A 15068-nucleotide genomic window follows, 5' to 3' on the forward strand; every position below is an offset into this window, starting at 1 on the left:
GTACAGGGAAACTACAAGTGTATAGGAGCAAGATCCTGGATAAAAACAGGAGATATAAACACATGAACTGCATCAAGTGTGAGGCTGTAGGGAACAGTGGAGATTAAGAAAATTAGGATGAATTGCTCTAAAGGGAGTAGCCATCACTCAGCTCCCACCAATTCTTGCCATGAGAGAATGCTGGTTCAGCCTGGCTAGATAATCTTATTTGTCTTCAAGAAATTAGAATTTTAAATGAAATCTCCCAATATTGAATATGGGCAGGATCTTTTAAAAAGTTTTAAATCTCTTGCCAAATAAAGCACAATGCTCACAGGTGACATCTCTTCTACCAACATCCTGCATCCCAAATTATCCATATCTAAAGATCTGCCAGCACAGTCACTGAATTAACCATTTACATCTTGCTGGGTCTGGGTAACTGACAAATCTGTAGGTGGAATATGGCAATGGGAAGCCCTGGGGAGTAAGAAAACTGAGATTGAATCTCAGGTCCACATTTCCTAGGTGGGTGGTCTTCATTGAGCTTTACTTTCCACATCTGTAAAATGGGGACAATAACGTGATGACAGTAATGTGATAGCCTGTAAACAGTAACCCTCCACCACAATTCCCTGATCCTTCCTTGCTAATAGAAAAGGATTTTTTAAGGAATTGGAAGAGGAGAAGGGAGTGCAATGGGATGAACTATACTCAGTTTAAGTCACTGGAGGGACCCCATTTCACTGTGCCGATGATTTGCCTAGGCATGGGCATGAGACCAAGTTTTGGGCAAGGAGTTGGGAAAGAAAGTCTGCTGAGGGAGTTTCTGAGATATGTCTTCCTCCCTGATAATAAAAGAGGAAGTATTAATGAAGAAGAGATCCCATTCTACTACTATCCTGTTCATCTTGTTTGGTACATTGCCAGGTGTGTATGTGATACTTAAAGCTATTGCAGCCATTTTGTGATCATGAGGGAAAAGTCAAGAGAGTCAGAGACTGGGATGTTGACCTGGAGTCCTGGCATTGTGAAGCCTGCTTCCAGACATTTTGTTAAGAAATAATAAAGGTCCTATGGTTTAAGCCATTCTTTCTCAAGCCCAAGCATGCATAAGAATCACCTGGAGGGCTGGGTAAAACACAAATTACTGGCCTCACTCCCTAAGTTTCTAATGCAGTGGGTCAAGGCTAAGGCCAAGAATGTGAATTTGTAACAAGTTTCTGGTGATGATGATGCAGGTGAATCACATTTTGAGTTATTCTTCAAGCCACCGTTATCTGGGCACTGTAAGGCTTTCTGCAGAAAGCCCTGTCACAGATACAGTGACATGGAGAGGCACTATAGACATGAATAGAGGCATCGCATGGATCTAGCAAAGGCAGAGTGTTCATTTGGGAAAGCCTGCTTTCCTTTTTATATGAAGGTGCTATTGTCCACACAACTCAATGTTATATGGGCCCAGCTTGAATCACACTCTGAAATGTAAAGGAATGTTTCTTTAAAAACTATCCATTAGGTTAACGATGGAGACAATGAAGTTTCCACTATGGAACTTCCAACATAACCTCTCACCTTCAGCATGTTTGAGATTTCCTGAGGAAAAGTGCATTCAGATTGGCTTCTACCTTCAGTACTAAATGGCAGTTCCAGCCTTTGGGAAATTTGATCTACTGGGACACTGCTCTGAAATTACAATGTAAGAGCTCATGGTCAAGGATAAAGGATTCAAAGTATGAAAGGTCCCTGCATAGCTCTTTTCAGAAGCCTTCTCTGTAGTGATCTTGGACACCTGTCTTAGACACCCATCTAGTTATATTGGAAGCCAGTACAAACTATTTGCCATTATCTCTTGTTATCTTTGGAGCCTCCATGAAGCTTACTGCCCCAGACCTGCCTCTTGGACTCAGCCTTCTGTCCCCCAAGACCGTGTTGTCTCTCATCTTTTTTCCTTTCATGGATGTCTCCACTCCTACTTCTTTTTTTTTATATTAATTGGTACATTTTAGGTATACAATACATTTACATTTATCATTGGGTGTTTGTACCTGACCATGATGTATCTTAATTCTTATTTTTTCCCGCATTGCCTATGAGCCCTTCACCCCCACCACCCTTCCCTATTTACATAGATTTCTTTTCCATTTTCTTTCTTATAATTTTTCCTTTCTCTTCTTCCCTTTCCCCTTCCCCTCCCACCACCCCTACACCTTTGGACCTTTTCCTATTTCAAATTATCAATTATTTGTTTTAATCGTTTTCATCCTTATTTACACTTTCAGTTTCTCACACTAGAGAAACTATTTGGTATTTACACATGTGTGTCCTATTTATTTCACTTAAGACTATGGTCTCATTATGCATCCATTTAGCTGTAAATGTCTCTAGTTTCTCATTCTTTATGGCTGAGTAGTACTCCATTTTATAAAAACCCACATCTTCTTTATCCAGTTTCCAGTTGATGGGCACTTGGGCTGTTTCCAAGCTTTAGTTATTACAAACTGTGCCGCTATAAACATAGGCACACATATATTGCTGTGGTATGATTCTTTTAATTCTTTGGGGAAGATACCCAGTAGGGAAATAGCTGGGTCAAATGGCAACTCTAGTCCTAGTTCTTTGAGGTATCTCCATATGGATTTCCACAGTGGTTGCACCAGTCTACACTCCCACCAACAATGGAGAAGGGTTCCCTTCTCTCCACACCCCCACCAGCATTTGTTATTGGTTGATTTCTTGATAGCAGCCATTCTTTGTGGAGTGAGGTGGAATCTCGGTGTTGTTTTCATCTGCATCTCTCGAATGACCGGTGATGTTGAACATTTCTTCATATATTTATTTGCTGTTTTTACTTCTTTATCTGAGAAATGTCTGTTCATTTCGGATGCCCATTTTTGAATTGAATGTTTGAATTTAGGGGGTTTGATTTTTTCAATTCTTCGATAGTAGACCTTTGTCTGAGGTACAGCTGCTAAAAATTTCTTCCCATATTATAGGTTGTCTCTTAGCTCTGTTGGTAGTTTCTCTTGCAGTCCAGAAGCATTTTAATAAGATGAGATCCCAGTTGTTGATTCTTTGTGTTAGCTCCCATGCTACTGAAGATTTGTTCATAAAGTCTTTTCCTATGCCAGTGTCATTCAGAGTTCTATCTAACTTATCTTCCAGCAAGTTTAGTGTTTCTGTCTTGATATTTAGCTCTTTTATCCACTTTGATCTTAGTTTAGTGCATGGTGATAGGTATGGGTCTAGTTTTAATCTTTGGCAAGTTGAAATCCAGTTTTTCCAACACCATTTATTGAACAGGCTATCTTTCCTCCAATGAGGGTGGTTGGCTCCTTTGTCAAAGATGTGGTGGCTGAGTATGTCTGGAGTTGTTTCTGCATCTTCTAATCTATTCCACTGATCTTTGGGTCTGTTTCTTTGCCAGTACCATGCTGTTTTTATCACAGTAGCTTTGTAGTATAGTTTCAAGTTGGGGATTGTGATACCCCCAGCCATGTCTCTGTTGCCTAGAATTGTTTTAGTTATTCTAGGTCTCTTCTGGTTCCAAATGAATGTTTGGATTGTTTTCTCTAGTTCTGTGAAGTATATTGTTGGAATTTCAATCAGTATTGCATTAAATCTATATAGTAGTTTTGGAAGTATGGCCATTTTCACTATATTGATTCTTCCTACCCAGAAACAAGGGATATCTTTCCATTTTCTTATATCCTCTTCAATCTCCTTCTTCAGAGTACTGTAGTTTTCAGTGTAGAGGTCTTTTGCTTCCTTTGTTAGGTTGATTGCTAGATATTTCATTTTTTAGATGCTATTGTAAAAGGAATTATTTCTGAATTTCTCTCTCAATTGGTCTGCTATTTGTGTATAAAAAGGCTATCATTTTTTGAGTGTTGACCTTGTATCCAGCTACTCTACTGAATCTGTCAAGTAGGTCCAGAAGACTTTTGACTGAGTTTTTTGGGTCTTCTATGTAAAGTATCATGTCATCAGCAAATAATGACAGTTTAACTTCTTCCTTTCCTATCTTTATTCCTTTTCTTTCTTTCTTTTTTCTAATTGCTATGGCTAATGTTTCCAGAACAATATTGAACAGGAGTGGTGATAGTGACCATCCTTGTCTTGCTCCTGATTTTAGCATGAAAGTTTTCGGTTTTTGACCATTTAGTATGATGTTGGCTGTTGGTTTTTCATAGGTAGCCTTAATCAGGTTGAGATAAAGGCTTTCTATTCTAATTTTCTGTAGCATTTTTATCATGAAACGGTGCTGGATTTTGTCAAATGCCTTGTCTGCATCTACTGAGATGATCATATGGTTTTTGTCCTTGACTCTGTTAATATAGTGTATTACATTTATTGATTTACAGATGTTGAACCATCCTTGCCTCCCTGGGATAAATCTGACTTGGTCAGGGTGTATGATCTTCTTGATGACACTCTGTATTCTGTTTGCCAGTATTTTCTTGAGGATTTTTGCATCTAGGTTCATTAGGGAGATTGGTCTGTAGTTCTCTTTTTGGGTTGGGTCTTTCCCTGGTTTTGGAATCAAAGTAACACTTCCTTCCAGGAAAGAATTTGCAAGCTTTGCTTCCCTTTCAATTTCCTTGATGAGTTTAAAGAGTAATGGCATTAGTTCTTCTTTAAACGTCTTGTAGAATTCAGCAGTGAATCCATCAGGACCTGGACTTTTCTTTGTTGGTAAATTTTTTATTATATTTTCAATTTCACTCATTGTCTTTGGGGTGTTTAGAATTTCTATATCTTCTTCATTTAAGTTTGGCAATTCATATGTATCTAGGAATCTGTCCATTTCTTCTATGTTTTCCATTTTATTAGAGTACAGGTTCTCAAAGTAGGTATTGATGATCCCCTGGATTTCTGCTGGTTCTGTTGTGACTTCACCTTTTTCATTCTTAATTGCATGGATTTGAGCCTTTTCTTTCCTTTCTTTGATAAGGTTGGCTAAAGGTTTATCAATTTTATTTATTCTTTCAAAAAACCAGCTCTTCAATTCATTGATTTTTTGTGTCATTCTCTTAGTCTCCATTGCATTGATTTCTGCTCAGATCTTTATAATTTCCTTTCTTGTACGAGCTTTGGGTTTGTTATGCTCTTCTTTTTCTAAGAGCTTGAGGTTCTGCATTAGGTTATTTGAGTTCTCTCTTTTGTCCTAATATGGGCATTCACTGCTATGAATTTCCTGCGTAGAACTGCTTTCATTGTATCCCACAGATTCCTGTATGATGTACTGGCATTATCATTTACTTGTAGAAACTGTCTAATTTCTTCTTTAATTTCCTCTGTGACCCATTGGTTGTTCAGGAGGGTATTATTCAATTTCCATGTGTTTGTGGGTGTTTTGTGGTTTCTTATGTTATTGATCTCCAATTTTATTGCACTATGATCTGATAATATACAAGGGACAACTTCAATTCTTTTACATTTACTTAGATCTGCCCTATGAGCTAGCATGTGATCTATGTTGGAGAATGCCCTGTGTGCAGCTGAAAAGAATGTGTATTCTGATTTTGTGGGGTGGAACAGTCTGTAAACATCTATTAAGTCCATTTGTTCAATAGCTTGGTTCAGTTCTAGAATTTCATTGTTAATTTTTTTTCTAGATAATCTGTGTTTTTGTGACAGAGGGGTGTTGAGGTCCCCCACTACAATTAAGTTATTGTTTATTTGGTTTTTCATGTCCATTAATATTTGTTTTGTATAGTTGGGGGCATTCATATTTGGTGCATAAATATTTAGGATTGTCATCTCTTCCTCTTGGATTGTTCCTTTCACATGAATGTAGTGACCATCTTTGTCTCTCTTAATTCGTTTTGATTTGAAATCTACTTTGTCTGCAAATAAGATTGCTACCCCTGCTTTCTTCTGGGTTCCTGTGGCGTGGAGAACTGTTTTCCATCGTTTTACTTTCAGTCTATGAATTTCCTTTTGAGTTAGGTGTGTTTCTTGTATACAGCATATTGCTGGGTTTTGCTTCTTAATCCATTGTGTCAGTCTATTTCTTTTGATTGAAGAATTGAGGCCATTAACATTGATAGTTATAATTGAGAGATACTGACTCATCCTTGCCATGATGTTTTATTGTTGTTGGCTCTTTTATTTCTTATTTTCCCCCTTTCCCTTTAGTGTCTTACCTTGCATTGTGTCTTCTCTCTGTTGGCTCTCATGGAGTTGTGACCTTCATTGTCTTTTTCTAGGATATTGCGTAAAATTGTTTGGAGTGCTGGTTTTGTCTTTATGAAATTTCTCAGGTGTTCTTTGTCATGAAAATATCTAATTTCCCCATCGATTTTGAAAGATAAATTTTCTGGATACAACAGTCTAGGTTGGAAGTTATTTTCTTTTAGGGCTTGAAATACTTCACTTCAGGCTCTCCTTGATTTGAGGGTTTGTGTTGAGAAATCTGCCATGATTCTGATGGGCTTTCCTTTGTAGGTGATTTGTTTCTCTTCTCTAACTGCCTGTAGAATTTTGTTCTTCTGTTGGGTTTCTGGGATCTTGACTATTATATATCTAGGTGTAGATTTTTTTTTGTCATGGCTAGTTGGAATTCTATATGCCTCATTTATCTGTGTGTCCAATTCACTACCTCTGTCTGGGAAATTTTCTACTGTTACTTCTGTGAACAGTTTTTTATGTCTATTGTACTCTCTCCTGTTTTTTCATGGATTCCTATCAGTCTTATGTTATTCTTCTTTGCATCATCTAGCAGCTGTTGGATTGATTTCTCATGGTCCCTTACTACCTTTAAGAAATCTCTGTTTTCATGGTCCTTAATCACAGTCCTGTCTTCTATATCTGATATTCTGTCTTCAGATTCTCTTAGTCTGCTCTGCATGCTTTCAATGGAATTTTTAATCTTCTGAATATCTGTTTGAATCTGTTTCATGGATTCCATTTCTTTCTTATTTGAGCAATCATGGTTTCCATTTCTTTCTTATGCTGGGCATTCATGGCTTCCAGCATGTTTCTGATCTCATCTGTTTTCTTATCTGTTTCTGCTCTAGAGCCTCTAATCATGTCTTTCACTCTACTCACCATCTCTGTATTTATCTGGGGGATTATTTTTGCATTGAATTTTTCTAGAGCCTCATGCTTCTGTTTTGTTACTTCCTGTACTATCAGTTCAGGGTGTCCAGGTGGTTGATTATCCGACTTTTCCACCTCATTTCCCCCAGAATTTCCTTTTTGTGGCATGGAAGCCTGCGTTTGTGCCTTGCTTAAATGTCTTCTTATTTTTGTTTTTCGTACTGTCCTTGGTTTAATTCCTGGGTTGATATTTCAAAATTGCTTAATGCAGGTATCTTTGTTGCTTGTGTTTAAAACCCTTGTGGAATGATTGCTTTTCAGAGGTGTCTTCCAGATATGGCTTGTGTTTAGGTGTTGAGGCTCTAATGACTCTGAGGCTATTTTATTTTCCTTATACCAGGAAGGAAAACTGATTAGATCAATGACAACATGTTAGACCAAATGATACAATCAGCAGTACCATAGCATCAAGTGCAGCTTAGAAAATGACAATTTGTGGTAGTTATTAATCTATCACATTTAACTATGTGAAGTATAATTCCCTGTGCCTCTGTAGTGTGGGACCAGGTAGCAGAAGAGCCAGAGGGCGGGTGGGTGGGGAGTGGAACTGGGCCTTGCAGGAGCGCCGGATGGGGGCAGGGCTCCAAGCTGAGCCTGGGACCTCGCCGTGGCATGGCCAGGATCCGGGATGCAGCTGAGGAGCTTCACAGTGCTTGGCTGACCTGCACAGCAGAGCACCGGATGGGGTCAGGGCTCCAAGCCACTCCTGGTACCTCACTGTGGCATGGGCAGGAACTGGGACACTGCCAAGGAGCTTCACGTTGCTTCCACTCCTACTTCTGTGAAGACTTTATCTATTGTCCAAGTCTTCACCATTTTCCTTTATTATGCTGTGCTAGTCATTTTTATTTTCTCATTTGGAAGCACCTAACGGGGAGACTGTTATGGATCAGTAGGAACAGTTTGGCAAAAACACCCTGGATGTCTAGGAGCCTGCTATACCCTTGAACTTCAATTTACATATCTAGTCTCTGGTAATTTTGTTAAAATGCTGATTCCATCTGGGGTAAGCCTGAGATTTTGCAGACACTACTGATGTGGCTGGTCCATGGACCACCCTTTGAGTAGCAAAGTTCTAGACTTGCTTTGTCATATAAGACAGCTACTACCTCCCAGAGTCTGTTGAGCCCCTGAAATGTGACAAGTCTATCTTTAGATGGGCTGTGCTATGGGTGCAGGATACATACACTTGTTTTTGAAGCAATACAAAAAAGAATGGAAAGTTCTTCATGCATAATTTTTTATCACTGATTACATGTTGGAATGATATATTGGGTTAAGTGAAATATATTGCTAAAATTAATTTTACCTCTTCTTATATGTTTTTAAAACATGGGCTATTAGTATATTTTAAATTTCACATGTGGCTGGCATTTGTGGGTCACATTATATTTTTATTAGACAGCATCATTTTTGATCCTGCTCTGAGCACACACTAGGGATCTTGGATGCCATACCCGAATAGCTAGGAGCTCATTTCTGGGACCTGTGTAGACTCCTTCCCAGGTCTATCCTCCCAAAGGCTGAGCAAGCTGCAGGAGGGCAAACCCTGAAGTAGCTAAAGGTGGCTCTCAGTGGGATAGGTTGAGAATGACGTGGTTTAGATTCCCAGGTGTTTTCATTCACACAAGCCCATCTCATCACTGGACAGATATCTAGGTGGGAAGAGAAGTGAGAGCAGCAGCCAGACCTCAGAGTGGGAACAAACTGTCCTATATCACCACCCTGAAGCACAGAATTCTAAGGTATCTGAGATTTCTAAATTCAATCTTTGCTTTCTGGATAGTTAGGCAGATATATTTGTCAAGGTATGTGAATAGAGCATATTTTATTTAACAGCTTGTAGCTTGATTCATAACTCTGATGGATGATATATAGGTCTCTATTTGTACTTTTGCCTTGGGCAAGTAAGGTAATTACCATCCAGGTTTATAAGGGCTATGATCTAATGTACATGATACACAGTAGAAGCCCAGAGGAGGGCCCTGGCCTGCCTGGGACAGGTGGTCTTTGATAACAGTGAATCTAGAATAAAAGGTCATGGCGGAAGGACCACTACTACAATGGAAATAAATTGAACCCACTTACCCAGAAGTAGAAAGGCAGGAGGGCTATCTCGGCATCTAGCTTCTGGGCTAGGGACCTGGTAAGCAATGCAACACAACACTTACCTCCCTGTACTCCTTATATTTGCAAGCATAGAGCACACTTTGCCACACTCTCTACCTGCTACAGAAGGCTCCCTAAACACTGTAAGGACCCAGACTTGTATCTGGCCTTTCATCAACCCTAGTTCCTTACAACTCCCAACAGCACCATACTGGCTGGTGGTGAAGTGAGTGGACTCTGGCATAGACCTTGGTTTTATTTCCAGGTTTTCCTCTTTAGGTCTCAGTTTCTACATCCATAAAATGTGTCTGATTACAGTAGTACTAATAAGGGTCCTTAGGAAGATGACTTGAGAGGATATTTATAAAGGACATAATGCACTGAGTGGAACACTAATTCTATGAGCTCGTTTACAGGTGAGACACTAAGGTAGCTAGGTGAGGTCATGTTGCTTAAAGACTACATTTAGTTTTAGGATGGAGCTAAGGTTCACTTTCATCTCAAGGAGCATACTCTTTCTTGCTGTCACATGGCCTCTCACCAGCAAGCCTTTCTCCAGCACAAAGATAAATTTGTTTCCTCTTTCATATGGGGAGCAGGAGAGGAAAGGTTGGAAATAAAACTAGGTGTAAATCTGACCTTGTAACAAGGTATGCCTTGGTCATAGTGGGTGGGGAAGGAAAAGCACAGCTCTTTGGCTCTTCCTGGATCTTGCATTTCAAGGCCTTTGGTCTCAAAACATACCTGAGTCTGTGACAAGCCTCTGAAACCAGAGTTGTAATGACAGAGCAAGAGCTCTTGTCGCTCCCTCCAACCTCCTTCCCTGACCCCTCCTTCCACACAGAACATGGTTCTGATTCTACAAGCCAAGTCAAGTGTCTTCTTCCAGAGGGAACTCTTCTGTGTGCCCAGACCCAGATCTTCCCAAACTTCAGAGTTGCTCCTGGACCACTCTATCTAAAATGTCCTCTCTGCTACCTCTCCACCCTGACCCAATTACTCTCAAGCACAGTGTCCCTTTTCAGCCTTTATATCACTGAGCACAAGCTGACATTACCTTGACCATTTCTGTGTTAGTCTGTTTCTTGCACTTGCCCCTGCAGAATGGGAGGAGGAAGAAGACAGCAAGCACTGTGCCAGACTCCCCACTGCTGTGTCTCTGGAACCTCCAACATTCTAGATGCCTGTCAATCCTCAAAGGTAGTTGTGGAGCAAATAAATGTATGCATATTGGCATGAATGAACAGAGGAAGGAAACCTCATTTCTGGTCCTGGATGTGTCACTCAGTTGCTTTCCCTCTCTGAGTCTCATTCTTCTCAACTACAAAATGCAGAGGTGGCTCCAGCCTGGGAAACCTCAAAGGAAACTTTGTGGGTAACACTGAAGGGCTTAAACAGGGGAGTCATGTGCTCATATCTGCATTGGAAACAAACACACAAAACCATGGTGGGACCTTGTAGAAAGTGGATGGAAGCCACCCATTTCAGAGGCCAGTGAGTGGCCAGAAAGCTATGAAAGATGTACAGACCAGAGAGAAATGAGTCATCCAGACTTATCAGAAGACAGCAGATCAAGCTCACAAACACTCTCAAGTGACAGATTGTTACCAAGAACCCAAACAGAGTCAAGTTACATATGTGATGGCTGAAACTGCTCTGTCTCTGTCCCTTTCTTACACACACATACACACACACACACATGCACACACAGAACCTTCCACTTCAATACCACCTGGATTCACCAGATTATGATTGTTACAGTTTTAAAAACTAACGTTTGATAAATCACCTTTACAATGACTATATATAAATGATTCCTTTCTATGTGCAGCTTATAATAATATATAAAATTATATATGTACAATAATATATAATTTGCTAACATATTATAATAAACAGAAAACTATAAGTAGAGAACAAACCAGGCTTAGGAATAGATTTACTAGATCAAGACCAGGAAGGAAGTTAAAACATAAAAAAAAAATACAAAAGGTCCAAGGTTTTATAAAAGTTGAGCCATATATTTGTCTTTTGAGCTTCCTAGTGGCCAGAACATGATAATGCTTGAAATATAATAACAATATAATACTACATTGTTTGCATTATATAAGGAAAAATAAACAAATATCTTAGGAGAAAAACTTTCTTGGGCACTTTAATCGGAAAGAAGTAATTTACATTTTTTATAAACATAGAATAATATTATTTATTTTTAAAACATATATATACATAGACAACAACAGTACTAGATCATTGATCATAATTCTTTCTCTAGGCAACTGGGTTATAATGTTAGTGACTTCTTATTATTCTTCAGAATTTTCTAAATTTTCTAGAATGCCTAGATGTAGAATTTATAATCAGGAAAATCCAATGAGCTATTTTTCAGTTTCTTTTATTATGGTAAAATACATATCACATAAACTTTACCATTCTTAAATATATAACCTATTAGCATGCAATACATTCATACTGTTGTGCAAGCATCACTACCATCCAGCTCCATAACTCTTTTCATGTTATTAAACTGAAACTCTACACCCATTAAAGAGTAGCTCCCAGTCCTCTTTCCTGCAGCCCCTGGCAACCACCATCCCACTTTCTGTCCTTGTGATTTTCACTATACTAAGTATGTCATCGTGAGTTTTTATACAGGGAAAACTAGCTGATGTCATGTGGATTCTCCAATTTAAGAAATAGAAATCAGTTGTATTAGAAATCACTTTATGAGAAGGAAAATATTGTTTGATAAAAAATAGAGACATAAGGAAGAAGGAGGCCTGGTCTGCTTATATATCAGCAACATGTGTTTGGATTTGGGGATATAAATTAATTAATCCTATAATCAAGACCTTTAAAATCAAGCCTTCCTCTCAGTAGAAAAATGAACAAAACCAGCTATAATTTATTGCGTCTTTAGTATGTGTTAGGCACTATTCTGAGTATGTGATCTAAATGAGCTCAGCCCCCTACCAGACCTGAGACATGGGATTATCCCTCTCAGCCCAAACTATAAGGAAGAGAAGAGTATAATCACTTCCTGCCCATCATAAAGGTCACAGCTGACACCTCTGTAACAAAAGAACACTTGACAAGAGAACATTGATTCAATCAAAATTTTACATGCACAGAAGCTTTTGCAGTGAAGACCCAGAGACCCAGAGTGAACTGCTCATTATTATGCTTAGCTTCAATGAAGCAGGCACAGCCATGTAGAAATATGACTGGAAAAATAAGTCTGAGCTAATGTTAATAGACCAAGTAGGGAAACCAGCCAGGCTTGTCTGTTTCAATTCTTCTCAGCCCCTCAGCTGTATTATCTCTTCCTCTCCTGTACGAGGCAGGACTCCTCTGGGATAAGGGTCTTGATTTTTTTTATGGCCAGCCATTATACAGAAAGTGGAGGAAAGTTAGAGTAATGTTTTTAGGTTTTATAACTGGCTGTGGGTGGGGGGGAGTTCTGGTTCTGTGACGTGCCTTGGGGAAGAGGAATTCTCATGTTCATGGCTTCCCTCAAGGGAAAATCAGAGGCAAAAGATAGGAGAGAAGGAAAAGGTCAGAGAGCAGCTTGGCTGCAGAGGAGTTAATTTTGGAGGGTCATTTTCTCAGCCCTGACAGTCCCATCAACTGATGGATTTAGTCAATTCCTGCGCCCTGTGGGAGATCACAGAGCTCTGAGCATGATACTTCTGACTCAGATCCCTGGGCACAATGGGACTCTTCCTTTCTTAGGTTAGCCTGGTAAATGTACTAAGGAAATGATTAAATGCTGGCAAAGCCCATTTTATTTCACACTAAACAAAAAAGGAAGAAATTTTCAGAAGATTGCATTCTAGGGTGAATGCACAAAAATGTCTACATCAATTTCAGAAGAAACTGATCTATCCACCAAGATGTAGTGGATTGTTATCACATCGTAGATTTTTATCCAGAAAGAAAAAGAAATACATAGCATGGTAAGGCAGCAAATATGGTGCCTTCACAGTGCTGGCAGGAGGGAGAAGAGGATAATCTCACTAACTCCAGATAGCCAGGCTGTTTGGCAGGTGCCTTTCTTCCATGGTTTGCCCAAATTTCTGGTTTCACTAGAAAGTAATGCTTAAAATTTAAAATCTTGTTGTTGGAAGAAAACATTAACTGAGTGTTCTAAGTCTACACTCACACTTAAGTATAAGCTTTGGGTTCTGGAGAGAAAAAGAACTGAGTTCAAGTTCTGATGGTGAACTCATTTGGTTGCTTTGGCAAGCTATTTGTCCCCTCTAATAATAAGAGTACTGACTCCATGCAGTTATTGAGAGGTTTGAGTGAGACCCAGGCTGTTAAGTGTTTTGCCCCATGTCTGGCACAGAGTAAGTGTTTAATAGATGATAGTTATAATTATTCCCTAGCTTAGATTGCATTCCATCCCTGAACCAGCCAGACTGGCCGTGGGATGTCATGTTCTGACTGATTGGGCCTGGGTCATGGAGTGGGATTCTGAAAGGATGATCCTGACTGCTGCAAGGACGAGAATTTCAAGAAGTCAAGAGTGTGTGGGGGAGAGCAGTGATTCTGAGACCTTTGCAGGCATCCAAGCAAGAGGTGATGGTAACTAGAAAGAAGGTGGTGATTGTGCTGTCAGAAGTGAAGGTCAGATATTGTGTTTCTGGTGAGCCGTGGGTCATGAATAATGAGCTCTCTCTAGGTAAACCAGTAGTCTACTTCTTCTCCGTGGAGACAGAGAAGGTTAAATAACACCTACTACTAGGCTCCCTTTTCTACTCCACAGCATGTACTCCTTGCATCTCGGATTTCTAAAAAAATGCAACCCCGAAGCATTTTTCTAAAAAATGCAACCTCATGGAAGGACAGTATTTAAAGTATAGCATAGAGAGATAGGATCAGCCTCAAGAGCACACTGCCAGTCAGATCCATCCCTTTATCCCTAGGGCCTTGGGAACTATCTTTCCCAAGCCTCTGCTATCCATCCTGATTACAAACAAGTAGCCCTGGCTTTCAACACAGGAAGTACCCCAACTTGGGTGGCTGCCCTTCCTGGTAGCTTCCCTATCCTTCCCAACAGCCCCTCCTCTCTAGGCAGCTCTTCTGCAAAGAGAAAAGCAACATCTTTCATGGAGCTCTGGAGAGACAGAATGTGCAATGACACTGGACAGGAGATATGGGTAGGAGACAGCATGGTAAAGCTGCAGCAGAGCCACCATCTCTGTACAAAGCACATATGGAATTGAGAAGGCAAGCATCAAACAAGAGGAAGAGGGACAGAACAGATGTTTAAAACTAGCCACGACCCAGGTATTGGGTTGGATATTTATCTTGGAGATGCCTCTCGAGGATCCTGAGAATTGGGCATTTGTCTCTCATTTGACAGGCTCTAAGTTAGCCCAGCCAGGATTCATAGCTGTCTGCCTCCAAAAGCCCATACTTTCTTGGGCAGTCACCTGGTTATTTTCACCTTGATAATACTCCATGACTCTAGCTGTCTTTTTTCCTCCCATGTAGGTGAACCAGTAGGAAAGCAGTCTGAGACAACCAGTATCCACTGCCAGGAGGTAAGAATAGGCTTGTAGCCGTGTATACACTTCTGCATATATGCATGCACTTTGCATATTATAGTGGGTAATGAAAATATTAGGGCTTATCACTATGAGCAACACTGCCATTCATCACACCAATTCCTCTCTTAAATGAGGACAGTCTAATTTCCTTGAAACCAGGAAGCACCTCTATCAGTTTCATCTTGTTCATCCAAAGAATGGTGCCCCACTGCTATCTCACATGTGGCAGGTGCTCACTGTATACCACTTTAAATGGAAATGAATTGTATGCTTTTTATCTGTGCTCCACAGGGATTTAAAGGATTGCCTCCTCAATGTTAA

General features: G+C 39.9%; 1 long non-coding RNA gene across 2 annotated transcripts in view; it reads left to right on the forward strand.

Annotated features, from left to right (window-relative positions):
- Nucleotides 1-15068, forward strand: part of LOC110344694 (uncharacterized) — a 170956-nt gene that overhangs the window by 38176 nt on the left and 117712 nt on the right. For both annotated transcript variants that reach the window (XR_015444624.1, XR_002387425.2), the window contains exon 3: nucleotides 14692-14741. This is a non-coding gene — a long non-coding RNA (uncharacterized LOC110344694). The remainder of the gene's footprint in view (nucleotides 1-14691; nucleotides 14742-15068) is intronic.

This window comes from Heterocephalus glaber, unplaced genomic scaffold (genome assembly GCF_053883595.1).
Source record: "Heterocephalus glaber isolate CG9 unplaced genomic scaffold, H.glaber_assembly_v1.0 deba00001606, whole genome shotgun sequence".
Taxonomy (NCBI): Eukaryota; Metazoa; Chordata; class Mammalia; order Rodentia; family Bathyergidae; genus Heterocephalus; species Heterocephalus glaber.